This window comes from Charadrius vociferus, unplaced genomic scaffold (assembly GCF_000708025.1).
Source record: "Charadrius vociferus isolate BGI_N301 unplaced genomic scaffold, ASM70802v2 scaffold282, whole genome shotgun sequence".
Taxonomy (NCBI): domain Eukaryota; kingdom Metazoa; phylum Chordata; class Aves; order Charadriiformes; family Charadriidae; genus Charadrius; species Charadrius vociferus.
This window is the reverse complement of record NW_009647731.1, coordinates 9,305,244-9,319,847: the sequence shown is the minus strand read 5'-3', so window position 1 is coordinate 9,319,847 and position 14,604 is coordinate 9,305,244. Positions and strand designations below refer to the sequence as shown.

General features: G+C 42.6%; 1 protein-coding gene across 1 annotated transcript in view; it reads left to right on the top strand.

Moving 5' to 3' along the window:
* CACUL1 (CDK2-associated, cullin domain 1) overlaps positions 1-14,604 on the top strand; it is an 89,777-nt gene that overhangs the window by 25,113 nt on the left and 50,060 nt on the right. The gene's annotated exons all lie outside the window — the stretch shown is intronic.

Genomic DNA, 14,604 nt, shown 5'->3' with positions numbered 1-14,604 from the left:
ATGATGATAAACTACAGGAATATATTTAACCTTAACTGTTATTAAATGATTGCTCTTCTCACTGTTTCAGCTGTCAGTGGCCAAATAGATACTTGCTAATGACTTCTGCTTTTAAAGTATGTGTTGAAACTGCTGAAATTCATCCGGGGAAGTTTTTCATGCAGCCATAGCGATACCTCTATGGCAGTAAAAAAGGACAATGGTGCGAGGGGTGTGGTGGGGAATAAGCACTTGCAGATAATTTTGAAGGGCAGCAATTTGCAAAAAAACCCGCATTCCTCCCCAACAACTGTGTTACGGGCTGTGAACCCCAGAGCTTCAGGAGGGGCTTTAACCTGTGCCTGCACCCGGAGCAGGAAGGACTGTCTTCTCACAAGATCGGTGCCAGTCAGGGTAACCTGTCCAACGGGCTGAGGTCAGCACAAGCAATTCCTTTCGTTTATAAGGCTTTTCCCCCCCTTCCTGTACCTATGAAGCCGTTGAGCAGTGCCCTCAGAGCACAGGGAACGGATCGGCAACCCCTCTTTGCTGCCTCCACTCTGAAGAGGAATTGTCTGTCTCCGGGATGGGACTTGAACTGGCAGCACTGCTCTGCTTCAGGAAGCCAGGGTGTTAGGGATGCCGAAGGCATTCCTCAAATGCTTAGCCTAATTTAGACATTAGACAGGCTGTGAAGAGGTGGCATTGGTGACTCTGATACAATCTTGTTTGTCAGTGAGCCCCCGAGAAGGTTGTGCTTCCCTGGAGGCAGCTGGGGTAGGAAAGCAGGAGATGACACTTCTGCTGGTAGATGATGATCCTTTGCATTTGGGACCCTCACCACAAGGTTTCGAAGGCTCACAGCCCTCAGACACTGCCTGTGCTTTGTTCCCTCCCTCTCATCCACTCACAAAACAGCAGCTAACAAACCCCATTTGCACATCTTTTCTGTGCTTTTAGGGTTAGGTGCCAAAAATGTTCTTCTAGTAGCTTACTCAAAAAAAAGAGCATAATATTTTTTTTTTTACAAACATTTTGATTGAATTAGCCAAACCTACAACCTTGCATTGAGCTTTGCTAAGATTGATAGCAATTGTTTTTGTGATGGGGCTGCCTATCAAATGTAACCCCAGTAGAGAAACTTCTCATCTCATTTCTCCAAAGCTACAGAAGAGTCATTTTCACTTTTGATTTAGGTTGGACTTGAATAGGTGACCCATCTGAAAGGGAAGGACTTTTTCAGTTGCTTCAGTTACCCACTCTATAGCGATTTTGATCTTGCTTCCTTTGATGCGTTTCTACTGCTAATCTTTTTGTTAATGACACTTAATTCAGTGTTTTTTCTCAAATACTGAGAAGCACCTTGATACAAATCAGCCATTGTTGTATTAGGGAGATATTCAAAGCAATGCCTGATACTGCACGGCAAGCTAATGGCTTGAAACCAGAATCACTAAAAAGTGTGTCTTTCCCCCACCTTCCCTGCTCAGAAAATCACAGAAAGTGTATTCTCAGTAGTCAAGAATACAGGAAGGAGAGGAGGTATTTATCACAGCAGCTTGAGTGCTGGAAAGGGACCATTTGAAAAGGACAGAGGATAAAAAGCCATGAATCAATATTTCTATGTGCCTTCTGCTGCTGTTTATTTGAACCCATTTGTTTTGCTGACATATTTCCCATGTGGCTGGAAACGCTATTTCCTTTGATAACATCAGCAATTGATGTGTTGCATTTGCTGTACAGCTAGGCGCATCCTAGGCAAAAGGATGTCACTCTGACTCTGTAACTCTGCTTTAAAAAAAAAAAAGTGCATGCTCACTTTTATCTCCCAGCTGTACACCTCTGTGTGACGGGAACCGGGCTCTGCCGCTGGGCAATGCCGCCCTCGCAGGGACGGAACTGACAGACAGCGAACAAATTGCTGTTGATCAAGGGCATACCATTATTTTTGTTGCATGAGGGCTCTGGGATTTCGTGGGATACAAGGGCTCTTGGAATGAATGCCTCACAGTCTAGCAGGTCTGCTCCTGCTACGTTATACCAGATAGTGGTGGGGCGATGACAGGATCAGCTGAGACAACTTCTAAAAGTTTTTAAAGCTGGAAAGGACCACGGCATCATGAACCAGAATGCATCACCGATTTACTGGGTGATGATGCTTGTAACAGAGTCTGCTGCTTCCTTTGCTGGCCACAACTCTTACCTTGACTATTGAAAACATATCCCTTAAGCCTCACATATCTTTCCATTTGTTGACTACAGTGGTGTAACAACTAAACAATATTTGTCCAATATTGTTTAAATCTATACACTTAGAATGCAAAGAATTATAAAAGATAAAATATTTCACTATTTGGTGACAGTTGGAATAATGGATAATTAATTTATATAATATTATATATACATACATAAACGTAGATACCAGCTCTGGGCTGCTACTTTAACAAACCCACAAGTCCTCTGAAAACACAGAAGACAGGTTTTGTTAAGCTGCAAAGTAGAGTTTGATGTGTGTACCAGTAAGAAGAGACAATTTCTGTTTAACTGACGTCCTTTCAATACATGTTCTGAGAAGATGTCACTTCTGCGAGAAACTCCTCAACTCAGGCAGTAGTAATTTTAATGAATGACATATTGCTTTATGTAAAAAATGTATCTTGGTCTCACTCATCATTACCGGTGTATGGAAAAAGCAATTATATATTCTTTCAAGATTCAACAAGGAAAAAGCAGCTTTCCAAAGAATCACAGAACTATTTATGTTTTGGGGGGAGCAGAGAGGAGAGTGGAGTGGCAATAGAAAACATTTCCCGTATTTTGCCTGCTTTCAGTGACCTAGAAAAACGTTTTTTTAGCCTCTCCATAGTTACCAGAATATCAATTTTTCTTTTTTTGTTGTGTTTTGTTCTCAAAGCCTGGCACCCGCAGGAGGTGATTTCTGTGCTCTTTGAGCATTGGATCAGTAAATGGAGAAGAGCACATCCTTTCTTTGTAAAAATGTGCAGTCTCCTATAGTTTTTCCTATTCAGGAGCTGCTCAAAAGAACATACCTTTCAAATATAATTCTTGCTATTCAGGAGGTGGTGCTGAACAAAGCTGAGGCTGGATACTAACCTCTTAAAGGGAATTCTTCCCTTTTCAACATGAAGCTGGTTGCATTCCAGTTCAGACCGGCTGCTGCTTCTACTTTTTGAAAGATGAAGAGGATACTGACATAAAGGGGTACGAACTGCCACATGCCAATTGCCATTTCCTTGAATCTTACCGTGCACGTTCACGCAGGCGTTGTGAACCTGTGGCTTCAGAGCAGTGAGGGTGTGGAAACACATAAATAACCTGGTGGTGTAAGGTTCAACTTCAGGAGGCTTCTCCCATCATCTGGATTGTTCTTTTTATCCCGCCCAACATTGTGCAGAGCAGAGATTTGTTGCTAGATTACTCTACTCTGTTTCCAGGTAGACTCCTACAACAGATAATAAATGGCAAGAGCATTGCGGTCCCTTCCACCAGCGTTGTTTTAACTGGACCAGGCGAAATTTCATTTGGGCAATGTGAAAAGCCAGAGAGACTTCCTGGCAAGCTGCAGAGAAAGAAGAACCTGTGCAGAGCAGCCTGGGTACACTGGGGTCTTGTGACCAGCTTTTATACAAGCAAAGACACTAAGTTGATGCTGAATGGCGAGCAAAAGCCATTGTACAATCCTACTCCCGATTGCCCAGAACAGGCACCAGGCCAAAGTGCATTTGCTTTGCACTCATGCACCCAAGTTTTTCTCCTGGTTAAAGCAGAGCGTAAAGGTCAAGGTGGAGAGGGGCAAGGGCTTGTCACGCCTGAGTCTTATCTACAGGAGCCAGCACGAGGAGGGGATTTGCACCCTGACCTGGGAACGGGGAGAGGATCTGGGAACTCGTCTGAGGGAAGTGTCTCAGATTGCTCACAATAGAGGGTGACTGGAAAAATCATGGAAGGTTTCACCATTTTTTTAAGTGGAAATTTGGAATTTTTGGGTCCAAGGCAACTTCTAATTTTATAAATTTAAAAACTACCAGCCAACTTGTCTCCGGCATCCAACCCATATTTGACAGCATTTGTTCATTGTAATGTGTTGAAGGTCAATGAAGGTTTTCAAGACAGTCCACGAACACGCTGAATTATAAGCACAGGAGTAGTTCTGTGGATGTAGCATTTCTTAGCATTATCTGAAGCGTGTTCTCTTAAACCATATTTGACAGGTGAATGCAATAGAGAAAATATGGTTCCAGTGTGTATATTGAAAGCAGATGCAGTAAACCAAGTTCAGCGGCTCAGAAGGGGGCAGCTGTTGCAAAGCTTGACATAGAGGATAAATTATGAGGTGCTATTTCTGGCCTCTGGCAGAAAGAAAGGTGGGCGAAGGAAGATTGACTTGAAAACAATCACTTTAAATGATTTTGGAATTGTATGAGCTGGAGATGTGCTGCATTTACACTGATGGACGAGTCCAGAAGCTGACCTAATTCCCCTTATTTTTGTCATACGGGCTTTTCTTTACCTGTTTCACTCACAGAAGAAACATTTAAAGAGACCTCAAAGTAATTTCCTGTCTGTGAAGGTAACACACATGACAGGCTACTTGCTACCTTTTTTATTTATTTTTATTTAAGTAACAGATTACTAAGTATTTCATTTGCTTTGTCTAATTCGACCAGTTCCTCCATAGTGATTTATTTATTTGTGTTTTTTTTTTTTTTTTTTGCACAGAAATTAGCTTCCTTTATAAAGCAGCACATAAAAGCTCACCTACAATATGGTAATTCTCATTGCACCTCAACAGAGAATGCTTGAAGAAAACAATATGAAAGGTGGTTAGATTTAGCTGAGATTTCTTGCTTTAACAGTAAGTAGTCCCTGTGCTTTTCTTAATTATGCATTGCAGCAGTGAGTTTTGTAGTAAAATTTCCATATGCCTTAAGCCGCACTAATGAATACACATAAAGTGATTTGCTTGTTATTGTCCCACATCCTTTTATTCACTGTAAATAAAGTTTATTTCATTTATATTTGCTCCTCTATTGCTTTCCATTCACTTTGTTGTTTTGTAGCATCTCCATTATGATTTTGATCCTGGGTGACATTTTCAGCTGATATATATAAAAGAAAATTGCAACAATGAATTAAGCTATTTAAAAGCTTAGTCCCTCTGTTCTAGACTTCGGCATATGTCAAACTGGTAGTGTTTGCAGCGTAAAGCACGAGGAATTCTATGCTAGCTCTGCTGCTACTGTAATTCTGCCAGCAAAAGTTGCCCTAGAAAAGATTTATGCCTTAGAAATTGTTGTCTAGCAGGAGAACACAATATTATTGACCACACGAACACAAAAGAATATTTTCTTTGAATTCTGCTTTGACTTCAAGAGAGACCTTGATGAAGCCAAGTGGATAGGTCTCTGATTTAGGAATAAAATCTGTCCTGGTGAATCAGTCTTGAAGCAGGGAAGGAGCAGCTTGCAAGAAGGAGTGGCAAGAGCAGAGAAACTATTTGTCCTGAAGCATAATCTGTTAATGTTACTTATTACCACGGAACAACCACAAAACAGGATGGGATTTGATATTTTTTGCAGTCTTGGAAGATGACATTTAAAGGGTGCTAGAGTTTTAGAATCCTTTAAAAGCCTCCTCCTTCTCTTCTCATTTCCTGATAAGGTCTACCAGTGGTTGGATACAAATATTCAACAGAAGCAAAGGGGTGAATTTAAAATACTGTACATATAAAATACTTCCAGGAATGCTTTTGCGTGTTTTTATCACTTTTCTGCTGATGTGCTGTCAGGAAGTTCCATGTTTATTTTTTCTTTCATTCTGATATGAAGTCCGAATTAGTCTTAATAACACTCGTTGATGTTCTTGCTGGTTCATTGCTTCCTTTCATCATGCAATGTTTTATGTGTTGTTTGTACCTAAATTCCTCCAGTCTGCGGTCAACTTGGAACAAGCATGCTATCAACTAGAAAAAAAATCTGAAGCATAATTTTGATGGGAAAAAACTATGGATTGATTGACTCCCCTACTGTTGTAATGGAGCAGCTGGTCAGGGATCAAGAGCCCGTTGTGGTGGTGGCTGTGAAAGAGAAAGGCAATGTCTGTCCTTCAAAGCCCGAGATCTCACTGTCAGACAAGAACTAATGAATGGATAGAGACAGGGAGGGAGGCAGGAGGAAATATGAGCCACTGGTAGTCAGAGGGTTTCAGCACACCGGCAGCCTAACACTTAAGGATTTTATTGACATATTGTCAAAGGAGAATTTTAAGGATAATGAGAATAGTTTCACAGATACGGTTTCACAGATACAACAAGCTGCCTGGGAAAAAGCATGAAGGTGCCTGAGTGAGTGTTTTAACAGGTGGGAGATAAGGGCTTTTATCCTGAACGGATTGGAGGACGGAGTTGGTTTCCTGATAATTAATGAAAGACAAGAACTGGATCAGAAAGAACCTTGAAAGGGAAGCTTCTGTTTGATGCGATGGAGAAGGGGGTCCAGAAACTCAAGAGGGGTCTGAGATGGTTTAGTAACATGGTCAGTTTGATGGATAAGGGGGGAATATGACTCATTTGGTGAGGGGGAGTTAAAAAAAGGTCACTGTAACTGAGGAAAGAGGAAAGAATCTTCTCAGGAGACTCACACCTTTGGGTGGGTAAGAGAGGGCGTATACCAAAATGTTACTTGCACCGATTTCCAAGAAAGGCAGGATGTGGAACATGAAGGCCCAAGCCAGGGCTGCGCTCAGGGGGGATATGGGACTGTGCCCAAGAGAAGAGGTAAGCGAAGGAGATAAGGCAGTGAGTCTGGAGGGGAATTAAAAGCTCTCTTTGAAGTTGAGCTTATAGTTTTTGATATGTTGAGATTGTATTACTGCCAGAAAGGAAGGGAGGAGGAGAGAAAGTTAAGCCAGGGACACAAACACAACCTGGGTGGGGGAAGAGAGGTTGAAGGGAAGAAATAACTGAAGAAGTAGGAACAAAATTAGAGAGCACTGAGGAAAGAAGCCAGGCAAGACAAGATTGTGGGTGGTGAACAATGCCAAAGCTCTGGGCAGACTGAAGAGGATGAGGCTGGAGTGCTAATTGTGAAGTTTGATTAAGATAAGGCCACTTGCCATGCTGGTAAGAAGAGCAATCGTGAGGGCTACAGGCTGGCGTCTGTGTGTCTTTGGTCCTTGACTAAGAACACTTAAAAATATCTTGCATTTGTTATTTCTGTGTTTAAGCTTGTCTGTAAAACCTCTTGCATTTATGTAATTCCTTTCACCCCGAAGTATTTTACAAAGGGGATGTTAGTTTGGCCAGCTGAGATTTTGGAGCAGATCAGAGCAGGTGTTGACTTTTGAACCTGGAGAATGATGAATGGAAAGCGGCAAGTGGCACCAGGTCCCACAGAATACATGGGTGGACCTTCCTTTAAGTGCCAAATCGAAAGCAGACCAAGAAACCACATGATAGCTATGATAACCTCAAAGACACTGTTATTAAAGCCTTCCTTACTGTGGCAGCTTATTGACTCAAAAAGTTTTAATGGACCAGTACTTCCTCTCTTATAATTACGGAAAGATAGTGCCCCACTTTAAAACTTTGACATGGTGAATTCATGCACTATCTTCCAGAAGGAGGAGCTATGGATGCTATTTTTCCATTTCCTGAGAAACTGCCAAGAATGAGGAAGTTGATATCCAGTATCTAATACAAAACAAAGACTGGGCGCCAGTTCTTCTGTTGCTGCATGCTGGTGGTTCATGCCAGCCAGATAGGTGGTGCACAAATTATTTTCCAGAATGTCTTAGGTGTGAAAGCAAATGAAAGATGTGATGGAGAAAGCTTTCCTACTGTCTGATTAAACTGTCCTACAAAGGCCTATTTTTGAAACAGCAAGAGAAATGATGCCTAATGCCTAAAAGCATTGGGCAAGACAGTCATCACTAGTCGGGCTCTATGTGGTAGGGCAGCAAAGCATTACTCTGTAAGGGAGGCGCTACTTGTTCTCTTCCCCTTTATATATTGTTTTCGCTTGTGCAATGCTTCTTCTTCCCTCCCCCAGTCCCCCCAGATTTTCCCCTGAAAAATTCTCTTGTGGCTATCACAAATATGTTCTAAACCTTCCAGTAACTTGCTGCTCACTACTGGTGCAGATGTATCACACACATATAGCCGTTATTCAAGCAAACACACACTGACTTGTTTGGTTTTTTTTTTTTTTTTTCAAGTTTTCCTGCATTATTGCTCAGAAAATGTCATTCCTCTGTGTTCAGCCCCGCAGATGACTGGCTCCACCTCTAGGCGAACGATAGCTGGCTTTACAGCGTGATCTGCCCATCATTGTTTATACTGTTTCTTTTTAATTTTCATTTTAGAAAACCAAACCAGAATGTTTGGTACATTGATGGCTCTCAGTAACCAGCACAATGCTGCTGCTACACTTACTTGCGGAAAGTCTAGGTGGAATGAAAGTTTTCACTCTATTCAGCCTATTATGAAAAACTCACAAATATTTCCTAAATTTTATACCTAAATGTGTTGGTAATGTCTCTTTTAAAAAAGTTCCTTAATAGTGAGAAAATCCTATTGGCATCAGTTAATATCAAAATCCTTTTCACTTTTCTTTTTTTTTTTTAAATGACTAAAATTGTTGTGCTTTTATACCCAGTACGTCTTCGAATTTGCATTCTCAGCTAAAGAAGTGGGAAGGGGAACTTGGATTGAAGATTAAAGCGCAAAAGCTTTGGCAATTTCTCCGAAAATGTTACTTAATGTATTCTATTATTTACCCTTCTTTTACTGGAACCAAAGTTTTCATGGGCTCACGCATATTCTCTGAATACATTGTGAAAAAGAAATGAAATACTTAATGATACAACAAACAAAATCTGCTCGGAGAAGTCTAGAGTTTCCTTTTTCCTTTTAGTCAAGAAGCACTTGTTTGATAAATGGGGTGCTTTTAGAGAGCTCACAGTAGCCTGCACACCCGAGCAGAGGCGGAGGCTCGGTGGAAGATTACCAGGAGATAATGGAGCAAGTCAAATGAGAAAACATGATGAAACAGCAGAAAATTTACATGCTATTTTGCTTCTCATTTTTGCATTAATAAAATGGGGGGGGGTTGTGTTTATTGCCAAATGCTGCCCTGAAAGTGCATGTTGCTGGATGTACCCGTGCGGCTGATGACCTGCCCAGCCCCACGGTCCCAGGGGAGCGGGCTGACATCTAATGACCGGCTGTAAAAACAGCACCGGTGAAACAGCCTCTGCAGGTTTTTACTGCATTAAATGCATCGGGACCCTCCTGAAGAACGAAATCCATTCGGCAGCCAGAATGAGACCCAGTGAGACCACACTGGTGGTGGCTGAGCTGCTGAATGCGGGTGGTGCGGGGCTGGAGCCAGTCTTGGTGGGGACCCTCGGTGGAGAACCTGCTTGAGCAACACCCGGCACAAGGGCTGACAGCCACGGGTTTGAAGAAAGCTGTGTGCAAGTGGCATCATGTCCCCTGTGAGGACCATGCAGTGCCAGAGCCCCTTGCCAGGAGCGGCATAGCTGGAGCCGGACCCGTGGCAATGGCTCGGCCTGGCCAGTGGGAGTGTTGGCTTTGGTGGCATCTTGCAACAGCAAACATGAGTGATCTTCCAGCATGGTGCTAGCTGCCATGGGTAGCTCAGATGCTGCCAAAACCTTGTCTTTTGTCTAACTGCACACAGGAGGTGGTGCACACTCCAGGCAAGAGCCATGGCCACGTGCCTGCGCACATCCTGGACTTTCAGATGCTTGAAGCTTTCCCTGGTGGTAGGGAATTGTCTTCAATTGTCTTCCCATTTTGTGGTGCATAAGCACTGATAGATCACACTCCAGGTTTTTCACATGTGCTAGAGGCAGGCAGTTGGTTTTGTAAAGTGCTGAACACAGTTGCAGAGCCTCCTTTCTATTGCTCACACTGGCCCAGTGTTGTCCAGACATATCAGACTGGCTGACCAAAGGCTCAAGAAACAACCAAAATGAGGTTACTATTGAATACCAGCCAACACTTTTTGTTATTCAAATGTGAGTTCCTTTTGATACTGGCTTATGGCACAGAATAGTCTGGTCACACCCATAGTCAGAAGGATTAACCCGTATCACACACCCCAAAAATGCTTGTGGTGTAGTTATGCTAGAAGAATTGTGCTTTGTATTGGTGCTGTAAAACCAAAATCAAACCCATATGAGCAAAATGTATGTGCTGTAAAATGACAGGATACATATGCCACCCACCCTGCTAGCCTCAGGGCTCGGGTTAGGGTGTTGCTTTATGTGCCTGATGGATATAACAGAGCATCCAGTGTACGTTCAGCTGAGGCTTTGGTCCAGGGAACACGGATGCACTGGGCTGCCTCTTCTGCCTGTTCCCATGGACCAAATACTGAGTTATCATCATATCCAGGAACTGAGTGGCACAGACCTTGAAATAATCCTATTTAATAATTTATGAGGGAGAGAGTAACATGCAAGGACCTGGCAGAGAAAGGTAACAGGACGTACACAACATAGGACAGGCAAGGAGAGAATGTCAAGCTCTGCACTTAAATGGAGCTCCTGGATGAAACGGCAGCAGGTTTACAGCTGGGTGTCCTAGGTGAGGCTGGTCATCTCAATTATAGCCAATTAGTGCACAGATGATGCAGGGAATGTGACCGCTAGTGGGGAAGTTGGAAAAATTTCAGTGGATATACTACTGTAGTCATTGTGCTCTTAATGTCTTGCTGATGATGGTGTTCAGGCAGAGAAACAGGAGCTGGTTTGAAAATATATTTTTATTATAAACAGCTTCACCAGTCCTGGGTCCTGTTTTCTTTGTAAGGCTGAAGAGGAGGAACCCAGTCTTACTTGCTAAAGGACAGAAGCAGGTATGCACTTGAACCTGATGTAAAACTTGCCCATTTACCCTAAATGCAAATTATCTGGCGGAGATTTTGCATATGCACCCAGGGGTAACAGCGAGCAGACCGTGGCATGTCTCTTACGACTCTTTTGTTAGTTTCAGCAGAATATGATCTGATTTTACTATGTATTTTGTTGTGCCCTGTACGCAGGAGCGTACCTGTATGTTCCACATGGTACAGAAGAAAGGGCAAACATCCTAGGAGTGCTTGTGTTTGGTTTTGATCAGCAGCTTACATTTACTGTTTCCTGCCTATGTGGTGAACATGTGCTTCTCTTCTCCACCAAAGGCACCGTGCTGGCACCGGGCTGTATATAGTCAAGAAACACAAAGGGTGGTCTATCCATATCATAACTGGCACATTTTCATGACAACTTTACACTAACCAGCTTCCCCAAGGTGGTAGCTGCCGTTGGAAGGGGTATGCCACGGATTGCCAGACTGCAGAGGGACTATCGGTTCTCTGAGCTTGAGCGAGTCATCTCCTGGAGATTGTCAAAACGCATCTCAAAAATAAGAAGCACTCAAACCTCCCTTTTCAGTTTTTCTGCCCTCTGCCAGTATTCTGCAAGGGGCTGTCTTATTTGCCATTGAAAGAGCTACGTTTCGTGCTCCTCCTGACAGACTGCTATTTAAGGTTCTGCTTAGCATTCATATTTCCTTCTTGTCAGAATTATTTTCATTTGGTTTTAGAACCAGAGCTATAAATCTGGGAAGCATTTTACGCGCTGTGTTAGGGTTTGATTGAAATCCCATGGAAATCAATGAAAGCTTTCCTATTGACTTCAGTGGACCAGGTGCTTGGGAAATAAGGAAAAATGGTGTGTTTTAAAAGAAGAATTGTATCCATGTCATAATGTTTATTACCAGTAGCAGGAAATAAAACAAAACATATTATGCATGTCTTTTACCGACAGGCCTCACATATCATTTAACTGCTACCTACGTACACCCAGCTGTGACATGGAGTGCAGCAACAGCTGCTCTGGGGTACCTAATAATTCTGCTTAATAAACACAAATATCTGAGGAAAAAGCAAATACCCTTATCTGATTGATATAAACATTCATACAAAAGATCAACATCCAGCAGAAGCAAGTGTCACAGCCTGCTTCTCAGAGCCCAGTGGGAAAAGCTCCCCTGTAGCCTCATTTCTACAAATATTTCTTTAATGACTCACACTTTCCGTGGGTACTGTTAGGAAACCTTGATCTTCCCTTTTAATTTGTAGTAAAGCTTGCAGCTGCGACCTGTTACCAAAAGTGCTGAGCCAAACAAAAAGTCAATATTACAAAGATGTAACAAACGTTTCTGATACTTGTCCAGGTCATTAAATAGGGATTGAGGAGTCTAAAACCAAAGTGTGACATCTGCATGTTACACTGTTGGCTAAAGGACCACAGTCTACTTATGAGCTAGTTACTATAGAGACAAGTCTCAAGTCTCCAGGGGTTTTATGGAGACTTTAGGATACTCAGGTCTTGTCAGAATTGCATTTGTACGTTGTATTCTCAACTAATATTGAAATAATTATAGTTGTGGCATTGCAAAATGCAATTTTGCCAGGACACTATTTAAAGCCTGAATCAAACTTTCACATGCTGACGAGGAAAAAAGGAAACAATGCGGAGAAGTCTCTGAAGTGCATGCAAAAACAAGTGCCGCTTTAATGATGAAGTATTTGATAGTGCCTTTATCAGCATGCAGTCATGTGTTTAAATAGCATGAGCCATAGATGACTGTTGCAGCTTGTCGTTTGCCTTATGGGAGGCAAGAAAGAGCTTCTTGTTTGATCTGTAAGATGAGCTAGCTTGTTGCACAAGGCAACAGAGGAGACTCTGTAGAGAACTCCACAGTGAAGTATTTCCTAAGCTTTTTTGGACTCCTGCCACAAGGAAGTGCAGTGAGCGTAGTCACAGTGCAAGGAACATTGTGAAAGCGATTAGAAAGGAAACACACCTTTAAAGATCACAGCAAAAAAAAACCAAAAAAAAAAACCAACCCAAAAGACCCCAGCTGGTCAGTGAATTACAGAGATGGTAACAAAAATGTGTGTGTGGAAACAGAGAGTATGAAACAGAAAATAAGAAATGAAAGAACTGAAAAATGCTGGGTTTGTCTTACTTTTCCACTGCTCTTAGATGTTAACATGAGCACTTTTGAAATTACTAAGATCAAGATAAAGCTATGCTGATAAGGATAAGTTCCTGATTTCTCCTCAGGTCACAGTGTTTTTAAATACTGGCAAACAATCTGAGACTCACTCCTGAGACCAGTGGAAGCAGATGAGTAGGAGGGTACAATGGAGTTGCTCTGCAGGTTGAGAACACAAACGTGTCTTTATTGAAGCAGTGAAGATATGCAAACTTCATTTATGTTTTTGTGATTACCAGAGAATTGCAACACTTACCTAAGCTAAAAATGGTTTGCTGCTTTAGATTTCCAAGTTTAATACCTATTATAAATGACGCTACAGATATTACACATCCCACTCAGTAAATGCAAAGATGCAGAAGTGAACAAAAATGTTCTGTCCTTTTTTCCAGAGGTGGTGAAGGTGCAGATAGAAATAAATCAACAGCCAAAACAGGCATGTGCTTAGGCTGAATCTATAATCTGAGCGTGATGCTCCAAATTAGCTTTTGATCTCTTGAGACAAACTGACTTGGTGGCATCTGCCATGATAGAAAATGGAGAGGACTGTGTATTGGTTTGAGCAAACCATTGATGTTCACAGTGTGATCTTTACATCTAAGAACACCATTAGTTCAAATATATAAGAAAAAAAAGCAACAGGGACAAGTTCTTTTCATCGCTCACCTTTATCAAAGCAACTCGAGATAGACCTGTTCCACAGTGTGGTGAAATCAGTTGCATTTTCTGCTTTTATAAAATAAGACAATTTTGTCTCATACTAAAATAGAAACCAGTGTTTCTATTTGTAAAACAAATGACGTGCTTTTCACTTCTCATGAGGCATTTTGGAAAGAAGGCTAGACACCTCTGCTTTTATCTCCATTTTAGTTTTCCAAGCAAGAGCAAAACGCACACAGTGGAAACTTACTTTCAGTAAAACCCCACTATTCGTTTCCATTCTTCCACTGCAGCGTTGAAAACCAACATAAAACCCAAAGCAAGCGTACTTGAAGGCAACTAGAAAATTGTTTTTAACTGCTACATTGCTCGCTAACAAGATAAGAGGCTTTATACATTATTTGCGCATGCCTTTCCTCCGCTAACAGGAGACACTCTGTAAAACAGCAGCATTGTGTCAGCACTTTACAAAGTACGAGTCTTAAGGGCGGTATAACACCCGCAGCCACGTCTAAGTATTTTTTCTAACGGGGGTTTTGCCGCGGCAGTGTGCCCTTCTCCGCCCGGGCCCCGCTGCTTACGGAGGCTCCCCCGCTAGAGGGGGATGCAGCCACAGGGCCCGGCAGCGAGCGAAGGCCCAGGCCTCCGAGGGGGGGTAGTCCCGCGGCCCTCCCCTCAGCGGGAAAGGGAAGCCAAAGGCGGGACGTGCCGGACCCTCCCCTCGCAAGTTAACAACAATTAATTAATTAATTAATTAATTAATCTATCTCGACCCGTCACCGCAGGGCGGGCCGCCTGCCGCCTCACAGCGCCGGCAAACCCCACGCTGTCCCACAATGCCCCGCGAGCGCCCGGCCCCGCCTTCTTCCGCG